Raw genomic sequence first — 17,726 nt, 5'->3', positions numbered from 1 at the left:
AAAAAACCTTAACAATTTACGAATTGGTAAATTAAAAATAGAGTTCACCATATTTACAAACTGACATCACTACAACAAGCAATTCAGATCCTCACCCAACAAGCACTCCCTGACCTTTTAAGAAGTACTAGGAGTGTTGATTAGGTTGAGGTCCAAATCATTTGTTGCAGTGGGTGTAAGAGTTCTGGAACCTCTGTAACCCCTGATAGAGATTATACAGGTTCTGAGCAAATCAAGAACGGAGATAGATTGAATTTATTGCAGATTTACAAAAAATGCCTGCAATAAAACCAAATAATTACAAACTTCGTTAAAAAATCAAACTGACTGTTAAAAGTTTGTTGAATAGATAAACTATTATTAAAATTTGTTCGACAAGTGACATGTATTGCAATCCAAATCATCAGAAAAATATGAACAACAATCAAAAGTCATAAAAACCTGATTATATCTATTAAAAGTTATACCATTGAGTAACAGATTGGAAAAGGTTACAATCTTGTGCCTGTAACTCTGTAGCATCATCCATGGTGTTTAGCTACTTTTGGCTTCCCATGATGCAATCAGAATAAACAAAAGTAAGCTGAAACAGCTCTCTAGCATATTTTTTCCAATACACCTCACAGCAATAAGATCTGTGCAAGGTGGTGAAATGACCAAACATGAGGCAGTGGTGTAACAATCAGGGGATGAGGAATAGTAATTTGGATCAGTAACATTGTACACGTATTGTACTATAAAGATGTGCATCTTAATCATAGCCAAATGATGGGTGTCCCATGATTTTACTCTGGAATGTGTCATTTATTTTAAAACTTTCTACCTCCTCAAAAGGACGAAGCTGGGTGCGTCTGTACTGATTTTCTGCTACTGACGAGTTAAGCAGCAAAGTTAGATGATTAGAGCTGTAAAGCTTAATGTGGTGTATAGTAACCTCCATGTAACTAATACATCAATCAAAAATTGTAATTTCATGACATTTATCATAGTCAAAAGTAACAACAGTATCACTTATTAGGCACATGCAACATGATTCACTTGCTTTAAATACTAATTAAAAGTGCAACAAATAAGCAAAATATGTAATCTGCTATTTCTAAAATGAGTGACATGGATGGAAGACAGAAAGGAATCACAATAAATGTAGTACTTAAGTGAATCCCTAGGAACAATGTCGCAGGTTATCCACAAACTGACAAACATCAATTTTTTCAATCTTGAAAGTTTGTTGTTTTCTTGATTATATACCTGACAGGCGCTGCATGCAAAGGCAGTGCAGACAGCAGAGCTACATACATCTACATTTATACTGTGATCTTAAGCAATACATGATACAAAAAATTTTTTTTCCTAACATGAATGGTGAACATAGAATTATTTATATATATATATATAATCCCTCACTTACTATATACCACTGATGCATTACATTACTAGCCCTACATGCTTCACACAACACTGGTAAATAGTCAGTAAATAATAAAATTATCATAAGTTTCACGATCAATAAAAACATCATTCATAGGGAGACTAAAGTGCAAATAAACTGCTGCTGACTGCTGCTAACTGCTAGTAACTGCTGCTAACTGCTGCAAATGGCGCGCGCGCGCGCGATAGCAGCAGTTAGCAGCAGTCAGCAGCAGTTAGCAGCAGCAGTTAGCAGCAGTTTCTTTGCACTTTAATCTCCCTGTTATGTGCATTAAGTATAGTTTTCATCTTCAGTACGCTCAGAAAATCAAAAATTATTATATGTTTTATTTCTCAGTTAAACAAAAAAAATTTGTGCGCGTGCTAATTTCAAGCTTTAACATTTAAGAAGCTGGAAGTGAGCAATAAATTGTAAATGAGGAAGCTAAATAAAATTTAACAGGTGATACTGTACTCGTAAAATATTTGTTTAAAATAGTGAATATATTATATTTGTTCCTAATATTATATATATTTGACCAAATATTATATTCCAAGACCGTCGACAAGTCTGTTCCAGCGCACGTCTTGATACGCGTTATGAACCTACGATGTACTTCAAATAAAGTCTAACTAATCAGCTGCGCGCAGCTTCGTAGCACTTGCAGAGCTCAGGCCATCGAGCTAATATTTCGTTAACGGGTGATACTTGTAGAATATTTGTTCCAACTCGGCGCGCGCCCTGGTAGAACATAAACCTACAAATACTTCGAAAAGAAAGCAGCGCGCGCTTCTTTCAACTTTGAAGAAATTTAGAAGAGCGAAAGTAATATCCGTCAACTATACGATTGCACAAAAAAACATTATTTGATTTTTCTGTATAGTACATCCCAGGCTATAATTTTATAAACATAAAGCTGCTAAATAAAGCTGCAACGAAATTACAGGCTGAGCGCCGCCCAGTAATATTTGATGCGCGCGGTTGATCGTCTAGTTCATCTAGCTACAACAAAAAAGCGAACAATTTTAATTTATTTAACGCGCCACTCCCTGTTTGTGGCGCTTTTTTCATTTGACGCGGATGTTACTCGTCTAAATTTCTTCGAAGTAGCGCGCGCCGCTTTCTTCTCGAAATAATATGATATGTGTGTCATCTCAGATGATGCAATTCTGACGTCCTAATTGGCTAAAAATATATCACGTGGCGCAGTTTTGGCCAATCGTAAACGCGTGTTTTAGAGTACAGCGCTCACTTTGTAGCGCGATGCGTTACTGTGCCGCGCCGCGCACTCAATAAGGCTTCTCACAGCTAGATCGGCGAAATGCGCTACTGAGCCGCGCTGAGCTGCCATGAATTGACATCGTCAATTAACGCTCACTTTGAGCGTGATCAAATTCTGGCCTTGTAATTGGTTGCGCGCGTACGTTTTGATTCACGATGTCAATCATTCGCAGCTCGGTGAGGCACAGTGGTGCATTTCGCCGATCTAGCTGTGAGAAGCCTTATTGAGTGTGCGAGAATCATTATTTGATGCGCGCGCGACCCAGTATTGCATCGCGCTACAAGGGTACGTCACAGCACAGGAGGAGCTAAGTGCAAAGAAACTGCCACTAACTGCTACTAACTGCCACTAACTGCCACAAACTGCCACTAACTGCTACTAACTGCCACTAACTGCTACAAACTGCCACTAACTGCCACTAACTGCCACTAACTGCTACAATCGCGCCCACGCACTGCGCGCGCCGTTTGCAGCAGTTAGTGGCAGTTTGTAGCAGTTAGTGGCAGTTTGTAGCAGTTAGTGGCAGTTAGTGGCAGTTTGTAGCAGTTTTCAGCAGTTGCGCCGCGCCTTTTAGCAATTTGTCTTTGGCGCCTTACATGCCACATGACTTATTGACATTGTATTGGTCTTAAACCAATTTTATATTATTAGAAAATAAATGAATTTAGGACAAAATAATTTACCATCGAAGGAAATAAATATTAACTTTTTGACAAGAAAAGCGATTACTAACTTGAGTTACACAAACACTGCATGGCAATACGATTACAAATTGTTTAAATGTTAAATCCGGGTATCGCTATTAGTATTGTGCTATTGTGCCAAAATTACAATATCATATGGTCAATCGTAATCATTTGCAATTTGGAAGACCCCTCTGCTGATATGTAAACGACCCCTTATATCAACTTAATTGTAGCAAACCGCGTGATGTTTATTGATCATCAGTTCGATAGGACGATAGTTATGAGAAAAGCTACAAAACTACAATTTCCATAACCAGTTTTAGAACTAAACGCTTGATTGACGGTTCAGAACTTTATTTGAATAACAGGGCCTCCCACGGATTAAACAGTTTTGTGCGGAGAAAGAAGTGAAGAGAGTACGAAGCCAAAGAGTTCTCCGACAATTGTTCCAGCTAGCATCACCGCATCAACGCCAACAGCAAGCAGGGACTTATCCATGCAACCTATACAACGCTGACCCAGAATGGACATGCCATACGGTACCACTATAATATTTGCTTTGATTCTCCTTGATTGCACTAGCAGTAGCAGAATTTGCTGCTTGTAATTCCTGGGCGTTGCTGAACCTGTCATTCCGCCCTATCTGCTATAGGCATATTTTTAATCGCCATAATATGTTCAATGTTAAATCAATGTGTTTAACTTAATAAATACAAAAGCCTGAGCGAGGTACCGTTCCCAGGTAAATTCATCTTTGCAAGTTGAATTTGCGTTTCTGAAACCACTCTCTGCACTGGTAATTGTATTTAAAAGGGAACACAAAATGATGTACGTGACCAAAATTATTCCCCGCGCGACGCAATCTAGATTCTCTTTCAGCATTAAGTTTCAGTTTCTGGGTAATTCGCGCGTAAAATCATATTTGCACGTGTGCGTTCCATGTTCTCAGAATTAGGCAACGGTAAGTTTAATCTTTAACTTTAACTGTTTTGAAACAGGTGCTGTTATTTCATGCTGGGAATCCCAAAAAGTGCTTGATCGGCCAGTTCATCATTGTGTCTTGCTAAATACTTGGTTAGTTTCATTATGCTTCGACTAATCATCACTGTTGGATTGGGGATGGTATTCAACTGTTGAGGGCCTACTGTAACAGCCATTGATACGCTTATAGTTATCAGACAGCAACTAACTGATATCCAATGGGTCTCAGCCATAGAACAATACAGGCTCAACGGTGGCTCGGAAAAGTATAATCTTCATGGTCTTATATATGATTTTGGTCTATTAGAACGAGTTTTAAGTGAAATATATCCTCCAGAGATGATTACTAATAAAAATAATACTTCAGTTCGTGAAACTGACTTTTTAGATATTTATAGTCTTAGGCCCGTATTCACCAACCTTTAGGTCATACTTAAACAGCGTTTTAAGTATGAGGTCGGACTTAAAAAGGAGTTTAAGTGGCAACTTTATTAAAATGGTATTCACCAAATTCCCGATTAAGTGTCACCCTTAATTTTTAAGGGTGACACTTAAAATCCCTTAAATTTGGTATTCACCAAATCAACTCACGCTTAAGTTGGTACTTAAACTCACACTTAAAACGGATATTTTTAAGGTACACCTATATCAACCTTAAACTACAGACCTCCTACTTAAAATATTACTTTCACAGTTTACATACGTAGCAGTCACACATATACATCATGTGTTTGATATTTCCGACACGAGTTTTGATACTTTTGACCCTCACAAAAATTAAAATAGTTTGATGAGTAAATGTAATCGTTAAAATCTGAAGTTTATTATTTATTATATACTAGTGCCGTGTGGAACAAAGAAAAACCATAGTGTTTCAAGAGTAAAAGTAGTAGTAGCGTTTAAAAACAATCTTAATAAAAATAATAAAAATTACGATAAATCCGTTATGTCTCCATTCTCAAGCTCCGCGAGAAGGCCAGCCGAGAAAGGCAGATCGGTAGAGGTGGCCGTTGGTACCAGGTTGTCCCTGTGGACCCTTAGAATCTCCAACCAAAGTTCGTGCCTTTCAGCCTGCTGCATTTGCATTTGCTGCATCTCAATTTGCTGAATTGCCAGAATCCCCATTCTTGCTTGATGAAGCTCTTCTGCCCGATCCTGCAACAGTTCTTCCCTATGTGTTGCCTTGGGTTGAAATGATGAGGTAGGAGAATTTCTCTGCCTCTCGTTCTTTACCTCCAACGAGGGTTTCCTCTTTGAGCTTGCTGGGATACCGATGCTCGAACTTGTTGCTGGAGTGCTGGGGCACTCTTGCTCCTCTTCGCCCAGGTTTATTACCTCTACATCTGGTGAGGGGTCAGTATCTTTTAGACTCCCAAGGGTGGAGTCAGAGTCAAACTCATACTTGAGAATTTAGTTAGCCATGATGCAGTGCATCATGGCTAACTAAATTCTCAACTTTATAATATCAGTTGTGTGCATCAGATGCACACAACTGATACTATAAAGTTTTCAAATTTGTGTGTGGCGAAATTACCCTGATCTTCTGATCCATTTGTTTGGCGAAGTTTGGCGCGAAATTCGCGCGCGGCTGGCAAAGTCACGCACGTGTATTGGCGAAGTTCGACTACATTTCTACTTCATCCCGGCGATGTTACCCACAGCATGGCAATGTTACCCCGGCGACCAAATTGCCCATTGTAACACGCAGGCTAGAGCTAGATAAGTAAAATTGGCAGGTATATCAACTGCAAGGAAATATAATTGAGTTTCAAGTGGTATGGTGCTTAGCACCGAATATGGTATAGTTTCAGAATGGCGAGGTTACCCCGTATTGCAGGGTAAATTCGCCCTGATTTCAGTGGAACCAATCTAGCTGACTATTTATGCCTGGCTGATGTGGTTCATACGAAAACATTTGCTTTACCAATCCTGTTCATATGAGCTATAAACTTTTTCAAGTACTCGTGTCGTATTTTCTAAATAACATGAAATAGCTGTAAAACAAGGCGAAGTTCCCCCATTCTACGGTACTATATTTCATGTACACATCTATTTTCCTAACAGTTTAAGTTAAAGCCTAAAGTTACCGGTACGTGACCAGAACTGCATTAAGTGCACACGTGCGAATTTGATTTTACGCACGAATTAGTTTTAAATGTTAGACCAATTAGAAATTGATCTAATACACAACTTTACTTCTATACACTTCAGTGATTGGGCTGATGACTCCAGTGAAAGGGCTGGTGACTCTAGCGAAAGTGCTGGTGACGATGAGAAAGACCATAAACCAGGGATTCCTTCGGGAGCATGTAAGATTATATCCAAAGTTTGTTCGCCAATGGGGTGTGTCTGGGTGTCAAAGATCTTCAAGGTGGGTGCTACTTGTGATGAACTCTAGAAGGATGGGATGGTAATACTCGGTCTGGCCGTCTGGAAGCCCATAGAATTCCAGTTCAGAAACTGAGTAAGGAGGTGCGGCTACTGATGAGAAGCCTCCTTTATAAAGTTTATTTGGGTTAGAAACGACATCTGGGTCCCTACCCTCGCACAAGATTATTCTCAATTTTCTTGTTGTGTTCCACAACTACCAATAAGTATACTTACCTTTATGTACATGATATCTTTCTATAACATATTCTCTATACAATATTGTTTCTCCTATAATTATATATTGTACATGACAGACATAAAATTTATCCTGACTGCCATCTTCTGTGTTCTCAGTTTACAATGGTTTCCTGCGGACCCTAATTCTTTCTAACAAAAACGTAGTCTGTGCTATCAGCTAGTTATAAGTGTCCAAGACTATAAATAATGTTTTTCTTCTATCCGCACCCCGGGATCGAGATGTAAGCCTTCTAAAGAATTACCTTCAGCAGTTCCATAACTTAAGGTAGATACCATACTATACTATTTGTATCACGTCGCGATCCCTACCGACATGTCATTACTTTCTCTTAGTAGATCTTGAAGTGAAAATCTTTTCCGGTTTTAGCGTTGATGTCGCTGAAAATTATCGTGGTTCTTAGACTTGCCAAAAGCAAAAGTTATTACTTCTTTCTGATCAAGGTATTCCATTAGCGTTGCATTACCATTAGCCTTAGGTGAAGGTATAAAATTCGATAACTGTTTTATCGTCTTATCGGTATCCGCGTGGTTTTCTGATCTAATTCTACCGGCCGAATGGCAAAGCGATAAACATTATTTTTCATAACACATCCGCGTTTTCCAACCAGTTTAAGTTAAATAAGGTTAACGGTGACCAGTCCTGTGGACAATGTCATGGAGCCTATTACGTATGACTATAAATTTATAATAATGCAATTCACAGTTGCATTTTGACGTACTTTTGGGAGTACCAAAAGCGCGCAAACTGAATATATTTAACGCGCGAATCTGTTTTTGAAATAAACTGAAAGTGAAAGAGAATCTAATTTGTAATTACATCGCGCGGGGAATAATGTTGGTCACGTACGTGTAATAGTAAAACTATACTATAAGTATACGAATACCTAACGATTCCCTTAAAAATAAGGATAATCTATAATCACTTTGACGCGGGACTGGGAAGCTATTCTCGCACATAACTTAGGAATCCAAAATTACTAGGTCTAGAGAAGGTTCCAAAATCAAACCAGCAATGATAAGTTTATCTTATTGAACTTTATTTAATTTTAATTTTGAATGGACACAAATTCAAATTGAACGCTTGAGAGTCTGAGAAGAGGCCCCAGCTAGGGCATCCGCATAGCGTACATATATTAATATCCGTTTAACCTTAAATAGTCTGCCCATTTACGTTCAAGTCAACGCCCGTACGTAAACGTTTGAATGCCTCCGGGCTCCGAGCGTTCATTTTGATGTCCATTTTTAACTTTAAATGGATACAATGAGATAAAACTATGTTGTCGGAATTAGACAGTAAATAAACAATAATGAATAAAAATAAGTCACTAGTATAGCAATAAGCAAATAATAATGAAATTATTGCTCCTTAATTCGTGAATTTTTCATAAGACGCAAACTTGCGTTAACATAAATAAGGTCTCGCTGCTTGTTAACTGTGAGGCGGTTTCTTTTTTTGTTAATCGTCCAGTCGTACAAGCTCCAATTCGTCTCACAGGGTGAGGCTGATGTCGATTGCGACAGCGCTTTCATTGCAAAACTCTGTAGTTGCGAGTTCGGGTACCTCGCAACCGAAGTTGCTCCACCAAGAGACTGGACCGTCAGAATCTTGGCTAAAACTTGAGGCAGCGTCAGTAGAGAATAAGCCTCTTTTCTCTCGGTAGAACGTGTACTGCGAAAGTATCTTCTTCTTTGTTGCGCCGTCACACCACGTGTCCATGACATCTAGAAACTCCTTCCAGACATCCTGATTCGTGTGTTGATCATATCCCTGATATATAAGCCGGGTGAACACAAAACCCTACTGAATGTAGGGGGGAATGGAGCTCGAGCCACCTTTTGTTGGCAAGACTAACCATATCGCTTTTATAGTTTCAATTGCGAAAAGCAAAATTTGCTAACTTTAAGGTGAACAGATAATATTTGTAATAAATTACACCGATGAAACCAACAGGAATCTTAAGACTATTGTCTGAAAATTTAAGCAAGACTATTATCGGCTCGAGAATTGAGCATAAGCCATAAATAGTCGACTTCTATCCAGAAACACTAGCGGAGTTTTAGGGCCTGAAACGTGCATGCATGCGCGCTAAAACTCTTTTAGCTCATCTAGAACATGTAAAATTGCGGGAAACGATGGCGTGTCGACGTGTTAATATTTTAAATCTGATTAACGTTCCTTTATATGTTCCGAACAGTAAAATCTTTTAGCGAACGCGTTCACAAACTATTTTTAGTGAGCGTTCCGTACGTTCACTACAACTAAGCCGGGTGTCTATCAAAGTAAATACTCATACTTTGACTCTTTGACAATGACATCAACTGTGTGGAACCCGATATCCTAAAAAGAGTACCGATATTGACAATATAATCCTTAATCTGTTTAACCGTGCTACTGCTATTAGTATTGTGGATGGAGATTGGAGATGCTCCCGCCCATTCATGCATGGCGGATTATCAATATTGTCCCAATGTCCAAAATAGGAAATCTCACCGAGGCTGACAACTACATTAAATGGATCACCATCATCAATTGTCAGCAAAACTCTCAACCGCATGATCCTTATCAGTTGAGAGAGACCCGCTCGGGGTATTCTGATGAACATACTGACAGCATGCCTACGGTATCCGTATAGTATTCCAAGGCCCATAAGTTAGGCTGATTCGACACTATGGAAAAATTCATTCTTGCAGGAGTTATGCAAGGGAATACGCTACCTGTTTGTCATTACTTATATTGAAGCTGTGTTGTGCAAAAGTCATAGAAGGTCGTGATCTTGGCTTCAAACTCGTTCTAATAGACCAAAATCATATATAAGACCATGAAGATTATACTTTTCCGAGCCACCGTTGAGCCTGTATTGTTCTATGGCTGAGACCCATTGGATATCAGTTAGTTGCTGTCTGATAACTATAAGCGTATCAATGGCTGTTACAGTAGGCCCTCAACAGTTGAATACCATCCCCAATCCAACAGTGATGATTAGTCGAAGCATAATGAAACTAACCAAGTATTTAGCAAGACACAATGATGAACTGGCCGATCAAGCACTTTTTGGGATTCCCAGCATGAAATAACAGCACCTGTTTCAAAACAGTTAAAGTTAAAGATTAAACTTACCGTTGCCTAATTCTGAGAACATGGAACGCACACGTGCAAATATGATTTTACGCGCGAATTACCCAGAAACTGAAACTTAATGCTGAAAGAGAATCTAGTTGCGTCGCGCGGGGAATAATTTTGGTCACGTACATCATTTTGTGTTCCCTTTTAAATACAATTACCAGTGCAGAGAGTGGTTTCAGAAACGCAAATTCAACTTGCAACGATGAATTTACCTGGGAACGGTACCTCGCTCAGGCTTTTGTATTTATTAAGTTAAACACATTGATTTAACATTGAACATATTATGGCGATTAAAAATATGCCTATAGCAGATAGGGCGGAATGACAGGTTCAGCAACGCCCAGGAATTACAAGCAGCAAATTCTGCTACTGCTAGTGCTATCACGGAGAATCAAAGCAAATATTATAGTGGTACCGTGGCATGTCCATTCTTGGTCAGCGTTGTATAGGTTGCATGGATAAGTCCCTGCTTGCTGTTGGCGTTGCTGCGGTGATGCTAGCTGGAACAATTGTCGGAGAACTCCTTGGCTTCGTACTCTCTTCACTTATTTCTCCGCACAAAACTGTTTAATCCGTGGGAGGCCCTGTTATTCAAATAAAGTTCTGAACCGTCAATCAAGCGTTTAGTTCTAAAACTGGTTATGGAAATTGTAGTTTTGTAGCTTTTCTCATAACTATCGTCCTATCGAACTGATGATCAATAAACATCACGCGGTTTGCTACAATCAAGTTAATATAAGGGGTCGTTTACATATCAGCAGAGGGGCCTTCCAAATTGCAAATGATTACGATTGACCATATGATATTGTAATTTTGGCACAATAGCACAATACTAATAGCGATACCCGGATTTAACATTTAAACAATTTGTAATCGTATTGCCATGCAGTGTTTGTGTAACTGTAGTTAGTAATCGCTTTTCTTATCAAAAAGTTAATATTTATTTCCTTCGATAGTAAATTATTTTGTCCCAAATTCATATATTTTCTAATAATAATATCTACTTTAATTTTTAGTGCTGACTTCAGCTTCAATCATATCACCGCGCACTGTTAACATACTCATAGTCTGGACAGCACCCTTCTAAATCCGAAAAGTGTTATACTTGTAGTGATAATATTTGGTAGAATTCGGTCCAGGACAAGCTATTAAATTTTTTGCTGCGCTCCGATCTATCACAGCAGTTAACCTAATTGCTAATACCGTAGAGAAGTTTTTTTTATTAACAAATAAAACTCGATTACTAGACTCCTAGCCTGATACGAACTAAATTAAAAATTGCTCATAACGAACTTATCATCTTATCATAAATAAAAATAAATGCTGTTAACTGTGAGCTTTTGCTGGTCCCATGAATATAATTATAATTCAATGGATATGATATAAATATTCATATACTTGCACATTTACGAGTTTTCTGAATCTATTACCAATTACACAATACACGACTTCTCATTTCATAATTCATATCAAACATTTATATACTCATGCGAGAACAAAATATTTAATGTCGAAACTAACAGTAACACAAGCAGTCATATTGACGTGTTGTAAAACGGCCGACCGTTTACTACAAGTTAAGTCAAATCAAATCAAAACATAGTTTTAAAAAACGTATACGCTATCTGCAACATTTGACATCTAGCGCAACGTGCACAGTTTGGTTTCCGTTTAGTCAACAATGTTCCCTGGGGACCTCAGGCTATCATGTTCATTAATGAATAGAGATTCGGCGGAATGACAGGCTGAGCTGTGAGCGCGGCCCAGTAATCAACAATGCAGCTCTAAACGCTGCGGACTTGCTATTATAAAAATTGATGAGCGCTCGATTTGAAACCCCGACGCGCATAAAAACTGCCACTAACTGCTACTAACTGCCACTAACTGCCACTAACTGCCACTAACTGCTACTGTCGCGCGCAAATGCGTGGGCGCGATTGTAGCAGTTAGTGGCAGTTAGTGGCAGTTAGTGGCAGTTAGTAGCAGTTAGTGGCAGTTTGTGGCAGTTAGTGGCAGTTAGTGGCAGTTAGTGATAGTTAGTAGCAGTTAGTGGCAGTTTCTTTGCACTTAGCTCCTCCTGTGACAGGAGGAGATAAAACTAGGTTTTCGATCAAACGCTGCCATGTGTAGTCAAACGTTGCCAAAAGTTGCTCTCGTCCAATGAAATCGCTGCATTATGTAAGCCAAGCTTATCACATGAATATATTTAATTCAATTATGCATACTAACTTGCAAAATGCAGCGATTTCATTGGACGAGAGCAACTGTTGGCGACGTTTGACTACAAATGGCAGCATTTGATCGAAAACCTGGTTTCAGACCCCCCTTGTGACGTCACGTGACGTATGTCGTAGCCAATGTCAATCAATGTTATTCTTTTGTTGTTGGACGTCGCTGCGCGTGCAACTATGTATGCTTTGCTATGGAAAAATTGACGGATGTTACGCGTCTAAATTTGTTCGAAGTAGCGCGGTAGCGCACGCCGCTTCCTTCTCGAAGTGCTACGAAGTAGCGCGCGCCTGATTCTTCTAACCAGAGCCCTCTCGCTTGCATTAGCGCGCGACAGCCGAAGGCGGCAAGGGATCAGCTACTTGTGAATTAACAAGCGCGTCACGCAGTACTATACGCGCGCGTACTAGACGTACACCTGGCTAGGTAAACTCGCCGGGCCAGACCATTAACAATGGTCAATTATGGTCTCCACTAAATGGAGAAAGTGAAATTGTTCAAGAGCCATATCATAATAGGAAAAGACTAGGTATGTTAATTAAATCCATTTCAGTTCGTAGCGGCCCAGTAATGTTACGATCTCAGTACTGAGAAGCATTATTTGACAATTGATTATACCTTAATCTAACTCCATGCGTTGATTTCAACTTTAGCCCTAACTGAATTCCTAGCATTAGAATTTGCTAACATTCTTAAAAGAAAGTGAACTTACTTTTTTGGCTACTGCCGTTGTGGTTTATTTATATTTTATATTTTAGATTTTAGAGCTTTTAATCAGTCTCAATTTATGGTTACTTGAACACAATTGATAGAGTCGTATAATAAGCCTTCAAATATAATAATACTTCCATTAATTCATTAAATAGATACCTTCGGAGATAAGGTTCATATATTAGTAAAACAAAAATTTTTTAGTAAAACAAAAATTTTTATTTACCACAATCAATCAAAACATATTTAATATTATTATACATTTACAAATAAATCTAAATTTAAATTCAGCTATATACACAATACACAGCCCGCCGCGCAGACAGCCACACATTGCTGAGAGATTCTCAGGTGCAGATGTAAGCGCCGCGCGCGCGAGGTTTGTTATCTTACAATTACATGTCACGATATATTATTAATTATCAGAGAATTTTAGAAGCAAAATAATAATTGCATATTGGGAAAATTTCGGTCGTTAACGCAGTATAGGGCGTGGACACTGCAATGCTAATAACGGAAAATTTTGAGGCACGAGTTTCATTCAGCTACCCAATTTATATGTGACATGTACTTGTATTAAATTCAGATAAATGTTAGTAACAATCGACGCCAACATTGCGCAACTGTAAACTGCAAAATGTTAACGCCGATTATCACTAAATCACATCTCGCAAGTTACTAATTCTTTGCACTATATATGTTACGTCACTATAGCATATGTCATTCATATTATACGTTATTGGTTATATAAGATAAAAATAAACATTTTATAATTGTTTCAATGTTCAACACTGCTAAAAAACAAATACCTACTTGCCCATCGATTAAGCAGTCGCCAAAACAAGGCTCAAAGTTAATTTACCTTCACACCTCGTTTTGGAGACTGAAGGATGTCAATAAATAAATAATGGATAACATTAATACTGAATATGATGGATAATCAGTAATATCAATAAAATCCACAATCACTAATCATGTTTTCGATGGGCAAGCACTCGCAACTGGATGCTGAAACAAACGGCGCAAGTCTTGCACCGTTAATGCAGCATACATCGCGAGATATCATGAGCTCCGCTAACTCTGCGATTCTAACGGATGAATTAGGCTCCCCTCCGACAGAAACATAGGTAATAGGGGGTTGTGGAAGGACACGAACACTGTTCGTTAACTCGTACCCCGGGTACCCCCTATATAGATCTATGTCCCGCCGGAGACAGCCCACCACCAGTCATATCGAAAGCAGCTTTTAATTCTGCATTATAAATATCGCGTCGTCATAATAAATAATATACATTACCACTACACACTTGTCACTACACACTTTTATGCACAGTACAACTAAAATATTAACAAGAGACAGAAGAGTTTTACATCGGCTCAGTACCGCAAGGACGTTGGCTATACACGTGGTTCATAAATTAGTTTGATTTGGGTACGGTTCGACCGGGAAAGTGGTCGGGGTTAGTTCTCATAATGAGTAATCACTGTCGTCAGATATATTAGAGCGGGAACTCCCCCAGGTTCCGGACGAAACGCGCACAGTATTTAGAGTATCAGCGTATTGAGAGTCTTTTTATATTTCCGATTTGAATTGAACTTGTAGCTTATTTGAGAGCTACGTCGAATTGTAACTTGTTGCTATCGCAACTAAAATTCAGATATAGTCGGGCAGTGTTGTTGCCGTTAGGACGCATCGAAACACGGCTTCTAGATCGCCGATGCGTGGCCTCGTTAATGCTCAATTGAAACTAATCAACACGGAACTATGTACCCTAGATCATTTGAAGGTCCGTATATTTTGAAAGTTTTTCCGGACTAATGACCAACACCCTGGATCATTTGAGTAGACCCGTTATCGGTGTTTTATATTTTGAAAGTTTCACTGGACTAATGACCAAAGTCACTGTAGATGTGCGGGGGTTTTACGGGTTAATTCAATTAACTGTTTCAATCCGTAAAATAAATTTGACTTGGAGGTATACTAAAACTTTGAGTTCTCAAGAGAAATGGATTCGACAAATTCAGCCAAATGAACGGAACTTTAGCAAAGAACCACCTATAATTAAAGACTCTTGTTGGTCCGAGAGGCCAACACGATCCCCTTTTTCATAGAGTTTTTAATTTGATCATTTCACCGATTAGCCGATTCGCCAACCGAGGGCTTACTCGTACTATTCTAATGAAATATTTCTTCTTCTTCTTCGTCTTCTTCTTTTCTTCTATTAAATTTTCCTTGACATCCTTAAATTTTAAGACTCTGAATTTTAGAACCTAGGTCTCCTAATTATAATCATCATCTAACACCAAAGTTTTCCTCTCCTTCAAATAGGAGAATATTTACTATAATTTAGCCATTAGGGCTGATCAACATTTCTTAAAACTGTTAACATATATTAATACCTAATTCGCCATTAGGGCCGCTCACCACTATTACAAGTAGTATTTTTCTTTTCTTTTCTTTTCTTTTTTTTTTTTCTTCCTTTCCTTTCCTTTTCTTTGGTCTTCTTTCTTCGACGACAACGGGGGTCAGGTTACGCCCTGATTGCGATGCTTTTAAAGTCGGGTTACGTCCCGGTAACGAATTGCTACAATTATAATTCTTTCCATTCCCTCTTCTTTCTTCTTTCTTCTTCTTCTCAACGGGGGTTACGTCCCGATACGAAACAGATTCGGGTTACGTCCCGATAACGATGCGTCTACGGTCTTCGTAGGAAATGTTCCTGTGCAGAGAGGGGATACGGTTGCGATCCAGAATCTCAATAGACCGGCTAAACGAGAAGATCTACTAGCTTGTAATTTTCTATTCAAGAACTATTTAAGAACCTATGAAATAACTTGATCATAACCCCTGGATGGGCCATTTTGGTCAGTAGACTTCAATAAACTTAAAAGGCTCTGAAATGGTACTAAATTAATAGTCCTTTGACAAACTACTTTCAATTTATCGGATATTTAACTTATTTGCCTTTTAACTTATTCTTACTTATTTATAATTAATTTCTTACTTAACTTAATAAATGTTTAACTTATTGAAGTCTTATAATAACTTTCACAATTTAAACTGTATACATATATTTATTATTTAGGATCTCAGTTGGGCTGAGTTCGATCCTTTACTTATCTAACTTCCTCATCTTTAAACCTGCCCGTTTTCAGTTTTATATTTTAAGTTTCAAATTTTTCAATATTTACATTTTTCATCATTCTTTATCTAAATGCAGATTCACGCATAGTTATGCGATGAACTCATTTACCGTATTGCTTATCTTCGTATTTCATCATTTTACTGATTTCTTTTATTTTCTCTTCTGTCATTGTAATAGACAACCAGGTTCCATAAGCTTTACAGTATTGGTACTTTAAATAATAATCGAATTTGCATTCCATCTTAATAATTGATTTTTCGATTCTTGACAATTTCGTCCATGACTCGTGTTTATACTTTCCCCAACGTTCTAGGATAACCCAGTCCGATTCATTTGGGAATAATGACTTGTATTTTTCAAATGTTAGACATCTAGTTCTGACAAAACGAGAATAACATTTCTTTTGTCCTACTACTGCTGCATTATACGCTCCTCTCATGGTTAGGAGTTTTATCGCGAATTTTCCAATATTCGTTTGTATCCTGGTCCAATACATCTCGTTCTCCATTAGAATGTCAAAGAGATAATATGTTTCATAATTATAGAAGCTGAAGAGATCTGGATATCCACTTGTTGTGTCTCGCAAATATTGTGAGACGATTTTCCCCATCCTTTTGCAAATTAACCTGGCTTTGAGTAAATCACGTAGATTCAGCCTTGTCAAAATAATATGCCATAGTTCAATAGGTAGATTACAGTTGGAAACTGATTTGACTTCTTTAATGGATAGACTTTGAATTTCTTCTGTTTTTGAAGGTATCTCTTCTGATGTATTTTCCATTTGCTTTGCTGATCAATATGTGGTTAGAAAACTTTAATTAAAGTGATAATGGAAATGACGAAAGAGCCTGTTTCTATAATTTTGAACCCGTTGGTGAGTTGTGATATTACGTTTGACATATTACGTTTGATTTACATTTTACATTTTACATTTTCCTTTTTACGGTTTGATTACCCTATTAGAACTTCAATCGGGGGTCTATATTTTATAGCTTGAAGAAGATTGAAGTTTTTATTCTCTTCGGTTTTCAGCATTTTGCCTATTCTTTGGATCTTTTCCCGATTCGTAGTTATCGGTAGAGACGTACCATATTTATTCATATATAGTTTCGTTAAGAAAGTTTGGAACTTGCATTCCATTTTAATAATTGATTTTTCCAATGGGGAAATATCCGCCCAAGAATTCTTCTTATATTCCTTCCATCTTATGATCACTTCGTCGTCAGACGCTTTAGGAGTGAAGCTTCTTAGCCGGTCCTTGAAAGTATACAATGGTAGACACCGTGTTCTTAAAAACCTCAAGTATGGGTTTTCCACTTTATTGATGGCGCTGCAGTACACCCCTTTCATGATCATGTATTTCATGGCAAACTTTCCAATTTTAGTTTTCATATTCGTCCAACACATTTGATCTTCTATAAGTATTTCCGTTAAATAAAACGTTTCGTAACTATAAAATTTAAAATTTTCCATTATTACATTGGTAGGGTTCCGCAAGTAATCCTTCACCAAACTACTGAATCGTTTATTT

At 38.1% G+C, this 17,726-nt stretch overlaps 1 protein-coding gene across 1 annotated transcript in view; it reads left to right on the top strand.

The window, feature by feature from the left end:
• The window catches only part of LOC134812254 (muscle-specific protein 20-like), a 70,873-nt gene that overhangs the window by 17,838 nt on the left and 35,309 nt on the right, over window positions 1–17,726 (top strand). The window lies entirely within an intron of this gene.

This window comes from Bolinopsis microptera, chromosome 3 (genome assembly GCF_026151205.1).
Source record: "Bolinopsis microptera isolate Bmic1 chromosome 3, MBARI_Bmic_1.0, whole genome shotgun sequence".
NCBI classification, from domain to species: domain Eukaryota; kingdom Metazoa; phylum Ctenophora; class Tentaculata; order Lobata; family Bolinopsidae; genus Bolinopsis; species Bolinopsis microptera.
The sequence above is the reverse complement of the archived record's forward strand: the minus strand, read 5'-3'. Positions and strand labels throughout refer to the sequence as shown.